The sequence below is a fragment of the Prinia subflava genome, chromosome 2 (assembly GCF_021018805.1).
Source record: "Prinia subflava isolate CZ2003 ecotype Zambia chromosome 2, Cam_Psub_1.2, whole genome shotgun sequence".
Classification (NCBI taxonomy): Eukaryota; Metazoa; Chordata; class Aves; order Passeriformes; family Cisticolidae; genus Prinia; species Prinia subflava.
In genome coordinates this window covers 45,497,935-45,509,777 of record NC_086248.1, presented here as the reverse complement: position 1 = coordinate 45,509,777, position 11,843 = coordinate 45,497,935, and the positions used below count along the sequence as shown (strand labels likewise).

Sequence of the window (11,843 nt, the reverse complement as noted above, 5' to 3'; positions counted from 1 at the left end):
CTGTGTATGTGCAAAATTAAATTTCAATAACAGAATTTCTTGTGTGTAAATTTAAGCACATTTACAAAATGCAGACATCAAACTCAGGATTGTTTATAAATAGTATGTAGTGGATTGCTCTGGGTTTAATCCTTAAATGCTGTGGTGCAAAAAGGAGAAAAGAGATGTTTCAAAACCAGTTCATGAACTTCGGTTGTATTAATCTGTATCAAGCTAAAAATATGGATGTAGGGAAAAATAGATAGGCAAGACAGTATTTTCTGAAGCTGATTTTATATCTGACTCTGGGTAGGCTGCTTCTGCTCTGGACTTTACATAAGGCTGCTATAGACTTTTTTGGCTATAGCAAAAGCCATATGGTCGGGCTACCAAAATTAGATTCTGCTTAGCTTACAGCCTACAGAGGCTTCAGTAGCCATGCTGCCAACCTTTGAGAGGAGGAAGGAAAGGACTTTCTTTTGCATCACTCAGTCACAGCCCACAAAACATCCCTGCATTTGCATGTGCTGCTTGTAGAGTTACCTACTGTCACACCTCAGCTCATCTGCTGCCACCCAGGACCTGGCTGTGAATTAAAACTGCCTTGTCTTACCATTTTAACATGTCTCCTTGTCCAAACTGTTCTGTCTGCCTCATTTTTCTGCATTTTTTCAGCAGGAGAACATCATCACATGAAATGATAACACCTTGTGCATGGATCTTTCAGGCAAGGGAACAGCTGTGGTAGCTAAACATTGAGATTCTGATCTTCACAGTCTGATACTGCAAGGATGGAGCTCTTCAAATCCAGCACTGCTGCAAATCCCGACAAAACTCTTAAGAAAACATTGCCCTAATGAATCACCGTAGGAAACTACCACAGACCAGTGAGACTTCAGGGCTACCTGGAGGAGGCCTGTCTGCAACCTGTGATTTCTTTCCCAGTCTGGGATTTTTATAGACTCTCTAATTTAGCAACGTTTAGCTAAGAGGCTTTTTGGTCCTGACTCTGTGGTTATGTAAAACTGTATCACTTTATAAAGCCAGTGGGATATACAGTTGGGTAAAAAGTTCACACTGTTATTAAGATGAGAAATCAGTTGGTTTGGGTTTTTTTAATTTATCATAAGTTTGCTCGCATGAAAATCACAACAGTCTTATCTGCAATAGGACTTTGACACATGAAAGTTCACAGTGCTCGGAGATGAAAAGTGACCTGACCCTGCTGTGCTGACAGAAGCCCAAGCTGAACCTGCAGCTGTCCCACAAAGCAGCTTTTGCACGTGCTGCGTGAGCCAAAAGAGAGCAGAGCTGCGGCGGTGGCACAAAGCTTTGCTGCGGGAGCCGCGACCCCTCTGGAACCGCTCTGTCGGCGCGCTGCCGGCGGGAATGATGTCTCAGCAGTGCCCAGCAAACACGGCTGTGGGTAGGAGGTTTTGCGTCAAAAGGAGACACCCTCTTTACACAGGGTGTAATTAAGCTGTAAGGCTCATTGCCACAGAAATTTGTGGATGCCAGACTTTCACATATGCCTGAAAAGCAAAGAAATTCAAATGGAAAAGAGCTTCCAGGGAGAATTAAACACAGAGGTACAGGAAATCCTTGAGCAGAGGCTCACTGAAGGCTGGGAGTGGAGTGGGAAACAGTTCTCTCATGTTTGCTTTTACTTATCACTTTTTGCTGGGCATTTGCTATTAGCAAGAGGCTCTTCATCCTTAAAGTATTACTGACAGCATCCATCAAGAGCTCTGGAAAGAACTGGCTTCAGTCCCCTGCTCTGCCATGTGCTTTCTGTGTAACCTGGTTTTCTTTCCTTCAGGGGAAAACAGAAATTGGAGCATTTTCTAACCTCCCAAAGGGCTGAAAACTGCTTACATTAGGCTTGGGAAGTGCTTAGAAATGCAGGGTAGGTTGTGGGCTGGTGTCTGGTGTTGCTGTGCAGCTGAGCCCTGTTGACAGACTCAAACTTGTGGTGGCCGGACTGCCGCGGGCCCAGGGTGGGTGCCAGTGGCAGTGACGGTGGTGGGGCTGCTCCAGCACCTGGTGTCCATGTGACCAAGTTCATGGCACAGGTAACCCCTGGGCTTCAGCCCCAGCACCAGTCTGGAAGCTGCAGGGAGTGATGTGGGCTTGAAGCAAATGAATATCTATGTAGTCCCTAAAAGCAATCTAATATTAAGTTTGCTACTCTAGAGGACTAATGATAACCAGACAATATCTAAACAATGTAACAAAACCAGACTTATTAAAAAAAATCAGTTTTCCTTAGTGCCTCATTCAGCTTAGTAGGAATTTCACTCTTATCAATTCTCCTTTCTCAGACATGTTAGTAGCCTTAACTTCTCATAAAATCACAGCTGCATTTTCATCCTTCTTTCTTCTAACCCTATTCCGTCTGACAGATGTCCTTCTTTGGGGCACTGCTTCCATGGCTCAGTAGCAGCAGGAGATGCTAAACTTTCTCAGAGCAGCAGCAATTAAACACACTGCATGAAATAATTCATAGAGAGACTGTCTCCTGGAATGGAAGCAGGGCTCTGCCCAAAGGTCTGTCAAAATTTCAGTAGTGAAACAGAGGTGAAAATAGTTGTTCCCCCAGGCTATGGGCAACCCATCTTTCTGATCTCAGCTGAGCTGCTCACTGACAGCCCTGTGACAAATGCCTGTGATAACCATGGTCTCTGATGATTACTTTTATCTACCCTGCAAATACCATAACTGGAAAGGAGGATGAAGGAGAGTCAGTTTATGGTCCTACGTTTGAAGGTCTGTCTCCCCAGCTATCTGACTGTGCAAATGGTGAATTTCCACAAAAATCAAGTTGTTGATCTGATCTTATTCACATAATAAATTGGGAACTGCTTTTCATCTCCCTAAAGCAAAAAAAGTTTGGTTCTCAGTCAGAATTATAATCTGCTTGTATTAGTAAGAGCAGACTGCTTTACTGAGAACATTTTTTTGATCTGTAACCTTGTCTGTGTCCTCTTATGTCCCCTGCGTGAGGCTCAGCTCCAGCAGCCCCTTGCCCTTGCCTAAATGAGGGCTGATGGTCACCCACTGCCTACTTCAAACTTCAAATACTCACCTTTGTGGACAGGACCCTAGAAATGCAGAAGTGGGTTAGCCACAGATCCCCAGGCACACCTACCACCTGCATTTAAAGTAATAGAAGTAAGTCAGCTGTAACTCTAGATTTCCTGGACCTCAGGCAGCTTCTCAGGCTTGGGCAAGCATTAGGCATTGCTGCCAGCAGCCTAAACTCTGTAAGTGGAAGGGGATTTCTGAATCTCTTATAAAACCCCGAAAGTCAAGAAATTACAAACATGACCTAAGTTTAACAGAAAATATTCCCTCATACTGGCATAAAGTAATAAAATGTAAATAAAAAAGAACACTCTAACTTTTAGTATTTAAGAAAAGCAACCCGTATAATTGACATAGGCATTTGGGATTTTCTGTTTAGATTAAATGCTACCCATTAAGACACTTTATGACAGTTACAGCACTTTTGAAAATTATTTATGTTCCCTTATATAAAAGCTTTCCCACTGGCAATGGTGCAAACCATTTCAGTAGGCTGGGCAGCAGCCAACACTGAGATCAGAAATGCTAAGTGCAACTGAGAAGTGTCTTTCCCAAGATGCTGAGGAGTCTGCCTGTGAGGAGAAGCTGCTCTCACCTCAAGGTCCCAGGTTGGATGGAGCAAAATGCAGTAGCCCTGGCAAGCAGGAAAGCTGCTGGAGGGAAGCCTGGTGTGTGGGATTTGAGGCACTAAGTGCTATGAGCTTCCTGGAGTGGAAAGAAAAAGACAGAAGTAACTTCTTTGATGCTGGAGCTCCTGGAACAGCAGCAAGCCCAGGCTCCCAGGGCACACATATCTCCAAGAGAACATAAGCTGGTATTGGAAATAAAATAGGACTGGCTGTTAAATTGTTTCCAAGGTGGGTATCACCAAGGACTTAAAATTTGTGAATCTTCTTTTCGAGCAATGTTAGCCAATGTATTTGTGCTAGAGCCCATCTTGCACCTTTTTCACCTTCTGTTTGGGTAGAAATTATCATCTTTTATGACCCACAGATTTACTTGATTTACACATCAGGTAGAAACAAGTTAGCATGTACTCAGGCACCTCTGCATACAAGGGAGATGAGGCAGCTTTCAAGCACTGTTTCACTCCAGCTCCATCATCCTCCTCCAGGCAGAGCTTGTGTTTTCCCTATGCTACTCAGGAAAGAAGCTGCCATGCCATGTGGGAAGGGGACAATACACCAAAAACTGCTTCAGTCATTTTAAGGTGGATTTAATTTGGAATTGGTCAACCTTGAATGTGTCCCCACAAGAGTTTTGTTACCCATATTGCACATACTATATGTGTTGATGCATTAAAGGAGGAGATTGCTACTTCTTGCTCTCCCCCTCTTTAATTAAAGAGTTGCTTTCCACCCTTGAGAAAGGTGTTCCCTTGGGTATGCCTTTCTATTTTAAGGCTTAGATTGCTTTCCTGATACTTCCCGCAAAACTACTTTGCCCTGAGGGCAGGGCACAAATAACTTTGATATCCGAAAAGGGTGAGAGATGCCTCTGTCAGCCAGTAATGTTCTGGGAGACTCCGTGCTTGGCATGTGTCTGGGCACCTGCTGGAATTAATGGGACACAACCTCGTTTTCCTGTAATGAGATGAGAAGACTGAAGCAATTACACAGAATCGCTTGTACTGGAGCATCATGTCAAAGCACAAAGCATCCCACTCCAAAATTAGTCTGATGTAAGTTTGCAAGCCACAAGGCAGCGGTCAGAGAGTAACTGATCAGTTAAAATTTAACTACAATTTTTATGAATCAGTTTTTAAGAAAGGCTCTCAAGGTAGCAAGAATGGAAAAAAAAACCAGAGAAAAATGAAATCTAAATATTTCTTCACTTTCCTTAAAGCTTGTTGAGAGCTTGGTGGGGCTCTTAACTGCTCAATGTGATCAGGTCAGATGGTGATGGAGGATGACAGGATCAGTGGACCCTCTGCTCCCCACCCCAAAGCCAGGCTCCTCTCCACACAAAAGGAGGCAAGTCCTTGCCATAATCCCTCAAACCCAAGCACACCTAATGCTTGCTTCTCCCCAGTTATCACTCTTGAGAGCGTTTCTTCTCTCTGTCATGAGTCCTTTCCCAGTCAGTGCAGAAGATCCTCTTCAGCTCCTCACAGCTCTCACTCCCATTTCCTGTCTCCTCTCCTCACCCTGGAGAAAACCTTCTACTCTGGGAGCACCCTGGCTTCCTTAACTCAGCATCTGATCTCCATTTATTCAGCTCTGTCATTTTATTTAGATAAAGAAATATCCTGCTCGCCCTCCTGTGCAAGATGCCAAGGGCTGGGAGCAGCTGGGTATCCCATCTCGGCCAGCCATATCCCGTTTTCACAGCCCTGACTGTGCTCATGGGAGTCTTGTCCTGTGCCACCAGCAGCGCCATGAGGGCAGGCAGAGCTGAGCCTGTGCTTGGAGCATCCTCTCTGCCTCCTACCTTCCTCATCCATACAGTAGGAATAATCACAAGCAGCCACAGGGAACTGCCATGATAAGTATCTTGAGCTACTCTGGCAAGAGTCATTACAGACCAACAACACAGATCCAGAGTGGTTTTTTATGGGTACATTTTCATTAGCTTCTTTACTGGCTAAAATATGGATTTAAACCAGACTTTGCTGGCATAAGACTCAGTGAAACCGCTGAGGGAAAGGAAAAAGGTGAGTGTGAAAGAAGGAAAGGGAGCTTGAGGGAGCCAGTAAAAGGGACATGGACAGTGAATAGCAGCAAAGGGAGCACCACAACTGCAGCCATTCATCCCCCAACTCTTTCCCTGGATGAAAGCTTCTCCATCCATCACAAAGGAAGAGGAATCCTCGGGATAGCCAACAAGAGTCACCATAGAAACAGCTTGGAGTTCTACATCACCTTCGAGCCAGCTCCCCACCTGGACAAGAAACATGTTACTCAAGCTAGAAAACCCTATGACAAAACTAAAGAAGCTGCCAGGGCATCTCCAGGACCAAAGGTTACAAACTTGAGGCTGCAGAACTCAGTGTCAGCTAAAGGTAGGCTCTGACAGACAGGGAATCATTTCACAAAACCTCCAGGCTCTGCTCTCCCTCACAAGCTGAAGAACGTTATTTTAGCAAATGCATACTAGAAGTTTGTTCTCAGTAGGTTAACATATAGGACTAGCCTGTTAAAATTTTTAGCTTTTCAGGAAGATAATAAATAAGAATATTGCTTTGAGCAGTTTCCTTGATGGAAGAGAACAAAATATTTAAGTATTACCACAGAGAGAAAAATTCACAGTGTAGTTTCCCTGTTACCACACCACACAGGACAGCATCTTTAACACTACAAAAAAGCATAACTTTCAAACCTACAGAGAACAACCCAAAAGCTGGATATATTCATAACCAGCAACATTCACTTCAAGTTGCTGCCTTGCCACTGGCTCTGTGCAATCTGAAAGGTGTAGGATCCATGATCTTATAGCCAGGCCCTCCTAAATCTGAGTGGGAGTTAAATCCTGAGGAAGCAAAAAGAAGCCACAGTGTACAACAAGGACAACCAGGTACTTTCCAGGCTCTGCTCTGTTCAGATTTTCTGATGTCCCCACTTGGACAAGAGATGCCTGCAGCATCCTCCTTGCTTGGTACCACCCTGCTGGGTAGAGTGGGATGGGATACGATACAAAGCTTTATGGAGCTCTGCTGGCATCCATTGCCGTGCCAGCGCCTGCAGGAGGCACACACTGTCCTCCCACAGCGTGGGAGAAGGACAGGCTGAAAATCACAGAGATGGCAAAATGGATTCAGATTAGTGCTGTGAAGGAAGGAAATGAAGGGTATTTCACAGGGAGTCACTTCCAGTACTGTCACTTCTCACAGTGTCTCCTGACTTCATCTCAAAAATACTGGCCATTTGTACCTGGGGCACACGGAACAAAGTGTGCTTCTTTAAATAAATGTAGCTGCATAAAGCCATCATATTTTCACATCTCCTAAAATGCCAATGGGAGGCTACTTAATCAAGAACTGACAGCATTCATTGTGAAGAAGAACTTTCTAAAGAGCATAGTGAGTGTAGCCTGTCAGTAGGAAACAGGTGCCTGGGTTTGTAATGACCTCACCTGAGGCTGCAGAGCTTGGCTTTGGATGGAGATGGATGCCATGTGCACTTTCTCCTTCCTGTAGGCAAGTGATTGAGGACATGGAGATCCTCCAAGCACTGGGGCTGTACCTACATATAACAAAAGGCCTACAGTAGCCTGATAGATAATTAACTGTGGGACCTTCAATTCATGATTCCCAGATGGTTGTCCTGCCTGCTGTAAGGTAGAGCACTATATCCCACTCAGCTTTTTACAGACCATGATGACTTTCACTTACAGCAAAAAGAAAACCATGTCATCTTGCACATGTGAATGGCTTGGAAACTTTTCTCTTTTTTTGCTTAAAAAAGAAATGTTCATAAGGTGTTAAAAAACACTTTTACAGGAGAAGAGAAAAAGACCTGTGAACATATCTCAGTGCACCTACGATTTATGGGAAATAGTGTTAATATAATTATATAGTTACAAGCACTTATATGGTAAAATGGCATCTCAGACAAAAAAGAAGAAAAAATGTGTTTGTAGGATACTGTGGCCTCAGTGAAGGCCAAATATTTGATCCTGCGTTACTATAAACTAAAAGTAATGTCCTTGAAATCAAGTTGGGCTGCCTGAGGCTAAAACTAGGAAATGCTAGAGCAGGCAGAAAATTTAAGTAATTACTTATAGCAGATGGTCTCCATTTAAAAAAAAGTGACTACTGCCACTGAAACAGAGAAAAATATTTTTTATAAAGTTTTTGTAATACAGTTAAAGTTATGTGTGGATGTAAATACATAATCCAAAATGACTGCCAGTGTCAGTGATTTCCTACATGCAACATCTCTCTGACATATGGTGCAAAAGCTGGGGCATGGATGGCTCCAGATGAGCATTAAAAGAAGAAAAGGTGTGTGTAAGATCAAAATGCAGGCTGGAAAGAGAGGCCGTACCTGAGTGTACTGGAGGTTCAAAGAAAAGAGCACTCATTTCTGGAGCTTGGATGCAGACAGACAGAAGGCTAAACCAGCCCTGCTGTGCCAGGGCAACCTGGACACCACCAGAGAGCAGCTCTCCCACCCCTATTCCCAGCTCTGCTAAGAGTGCTGTGCTGAGTGACCTTTGCTCCTGGGCTCACCATGTGAGCTGCTAAACCTCACAGAACTGTGCCAGCGTAAGATGGGGAAGGCTGAACTAGGGAAGTGTTTGGAGAGACCTGATTTTGTCCAAACTGAAGTCCATGGATTTCATTAAAAGTAATGATCTGAAGTTTATTTGCTAAATGGGAACAAATTTAACAAATCAGCAAATGTTTAACTGAATGCCTGAAGAGGGCATAGACCCAGACTAATCTCCAGAGGCTCTGAGGATGAAGATCATGTTAATTTTAGCAAGGGAATTCAGGTTTTTCGTTACTTATGCTAGAAAAGAAAAAGATCATTTAACCTAAAATACCTTTGAATAACTGCAGCTAGCTAAGAAGTCTGTAATACATTTCATCCTTCCATTTTCTAAAGCATCCTGCAATCTATACACAGACTACTCTATAGGAATTAAACATTTCAAATCAATCTGCCTAGAGATTAATGTTTTTCACTTCATAGTTCTGGGTCAAAGATTAAAATAGACTGTGATATTTTCTTCATAAAACCCCACATTTCCTGACAAATTACTTTTTGTAACAGAGACTACTGCTATGAAAAGATACAGTTTTGCATACTCAGTATCGACAAAGGTTAGTGGTTCTTATCTCTTGCAAGGATTTTGAAATACATTCGGATGTTTAAAATCAGAAAAGCAGTTTTAGTTCTGAAGGCTATCAGAGGACAATGTTAGGAGGCCAGTTAATTTATTTGTTTATTTGCTATTGGTTTGGTCACCCAGGTCTGCTCTGTGACAGCCACCCCAGTGTCTCCAATGTTCCACAAGGGATCAAAGCAGAGCACAGCATGTGATTTGAGTCCAAATGATCTGATCTGAGCAGATGTCAGAGCCCAGAAACTCATGCTCTGGCAGTGGGCAATATTCAGGCACTCTGAGGGCAGGCAAATGCCTCATCACATCAAGTATCAGAAAGCTGATCCTGTGCCAAAACTCACAGACCTGGTGACAAGGATGATGCCTGGATGTACAGCTGGATGTCATACACTCAGGATCTAGGAGAACAGTGCATGGGAACTGGGCAGGGGACAACTGGTTGAGGTTATACCACATGAAAGAAGTTATAACGAGAAGAGAAGAGAAGAGAAGAGTACAACCAGGAAATATTTTGAATTTCAGGCATAACAATTCTTCAGGCAAGCTATAATTACTGTATTTGCATTGGTCATGGCAGGACACTCTGCCAGAAAAAAACATGGTCAAATCTTTCATCCAGTGTTAAGAGGTCACCTAAAGAAACAACAGTGCCTCTTTCAAGCCTGGTTTCACAGTGCCTGCAAGTTGGAGTCCAAGGCTATGAACCATGAAACAAAAATGGAATATTTCTCTTAATCCAAAATGATGTTTCGTGATTTTCTGCTACAGCTTTACATCTCTGACCAAGTCACTAGGAATACAGTGCTGCCTCTCAGAGTGCCACACCAGAGAAACAGCATGCACAAGCATCCAGAGGACATGCAAGTCCAGAGGTAAGCCATAGGATCTCCACAAAGTCGGGAAATTCAGGGGCAGTCAGCAAATGGGGAGGTGAAAACTTTCATTGTCAGCCGCTGGGTTAGGAGAAGTTCCCTTCCCAGCAACCATATAAAAAACTCCCTTCTATAAAGAACAGCTGGCAGCAACATGCCTTCTGAGAAAACTATCATCTTACCGGATTACACAGTGTTTTATTTATGTAATGTGTCACTGCCACAAGAAAAACTGGTGTCTTTCAAGTTTTGCTTTATTGGGGTTTTATGCTGAGCTCCTTACTCCAGCAAAACACTCTCTTAGATACTGCATTAAATGAAAAGTGATGAAAGAAGCTCTCAGACTACACACCAGTTTTCTGTGCACAGGCATATGTGTTAAAACACAAGGACATTGTGTTAACACAGCACAGACAGTAGGCTCCAATCATTACCCCCTACTTATTCAAGCCCTGATGAGACAAAAGTTGGAGGCCAAAGTCATTATCTACAAGGCAGTTTACCTGATCTGAGGTCAGAGAGTTTCTGAATCTGATCCAGGAGGGCGGCTAAAGCCAGCAGAAATTGTTAGTGTGGCTCTTCAGATGTGTAGGTACTCCACACGGATCTGGGGAAGCCTTGGGATCTCTGAAGTATATGGCCACTGTCATGGTAACAGACAGACCTCTGACAACATACTTCACCTTCCTGCAGACCAGCCTCACCTTCCTTTTTTAGACTGTCATGGCCACAGCTCTCTCTTATTGCCCTTCACATACTTTATTGCTTAGGATACCCTTCACTAATTCACTGTTGACCCCCTTCTGTCCCAGTCAGATAAAAAATTCTTGCCACCAATTCCACGGAGGAAAAAACGGTATTCGGAGGGATGGGTTTTGGAAGAACTTTACTTTCTCATAATATCAACTATGCAGCACATCAAATGGATCAGAATGATGTAATACAGCTATTGCACAAAGAAAATGGGTAAGTGGAATGATTTTACAAACTTCATAGAAAAAATCTTGATACTGTAATTCTGAGAAGCTTTAGGACATTAAGAGGCAGTAATGGGTGGCCAGACCAACAGAGCTCAATTGTGCCTGTACCTCAGTTGCTGTCAGGGAAGAAGCACTGGTCCAGGCCATCAGGGCACAGCAAGAGCAGATGCCAAGTGAGTGGGAGCCAAGGCCAGGCATAGGCAGCCCACAGGTATTACACCTCAGGCAGGGGCCAGATACAAGACCCTAAGAACAAAAACATCTACTGAGAAAAAGTTGTGCAGACCCTCCTGAAGTTCCTTCACATGAAAAACTCCCAGGTTGACCAAGGCATTTTTATCAGCCAGCCAGCCTTAAGGACACAGCTCAACTCCCAGGGAATATGCTCCTGCCCTGACATAGGCCAAAGCCCACCACTGTATTACACTATCACCAACTAAAAAATGCACATTAAAAATACAGTAAATGGATGTACTGTTGCAAGAACTCCATCTAAACATTAGCCTTATTTTCCTTTTGTCACTTAAATCGGTCTGACCTCATTCTTTCTTTAGCTGCAGCTGCACAGGTGAAAGGTTTATTCCTTCCACTCCATCTTACCTCTACCTGTTGCCTTCCATTCTTCTTAAGACATGTCTCTAGCTTGCCTTAGACTAAAAGTATCAACCTGTATCTCTATCTCTAAAAGAGTTAAGAAAATATTTTTAACATTGTTTTATTATCACTAACCACTCTCTCTATTATTTGCTCCTTATATTAAAAGCAGCATTTCCACCTCACCTGGTGGGGCTGAGCGAGGGCCTGTAACACAGAATTCGTGTGCACCAAACGCAGCTCCACCTCGCCTGCCTCAGGCAAGCAGCTCGTACAGTACAGGTGCCAATGTCCTCACCCAGAATTCCTGCTGGGGACAGACACCCAGGCACCTTAAATGCACCCCCTGATGTCACACAGCACGGCATGCACCGCCCTGGATGTGCCCTGGGGCCGTATCCAGCCCTGGCTGGACACACCCCTACAGTGGGATTTACTGCCATACCTGCCTCACAATGCAAGGACAAAGGTCACAAAGCTCCAGGCACAGGAGTCAACGCAGTATTTCTGAACAATTCACCATTCTGGTGAATGGCACCAGGAT

General features: G+C 43.8%; 1 long non-coding RNA gene across 2 annotated transcripts; it reads right to left on the bottom strand.

Annotated features, from left to right (window-relative positions):
* Positions 1 to 659: 659 nt before the first annotated feature.
* Positions 660 to 11,590, bottom strand: LOC134546727 (uncharacterized). Of its 2 annotated transcripts, XR_010079249.1 has the most exons (4): positions 11,486 to 11,590; positions 3,659 to 3,768; positions 3,065 to 3,130; positions 660 to 1,511 (listed from the first exon to the last, which is right to left on the bottom strand). It is a non-coding gene; the product is annotated as an uncharacterized LOC134546727 (long non-coding RNA). The 2 variants fall into 2 exon arrangements; XR_010079248.1 differs by lacking the exon at positions 11,486 to 11,590 and having other exon boundaries at positions 3,659 to 4,614.
* Positions 11,591 to 11,843: the final 253 nt, after the last annotated feature.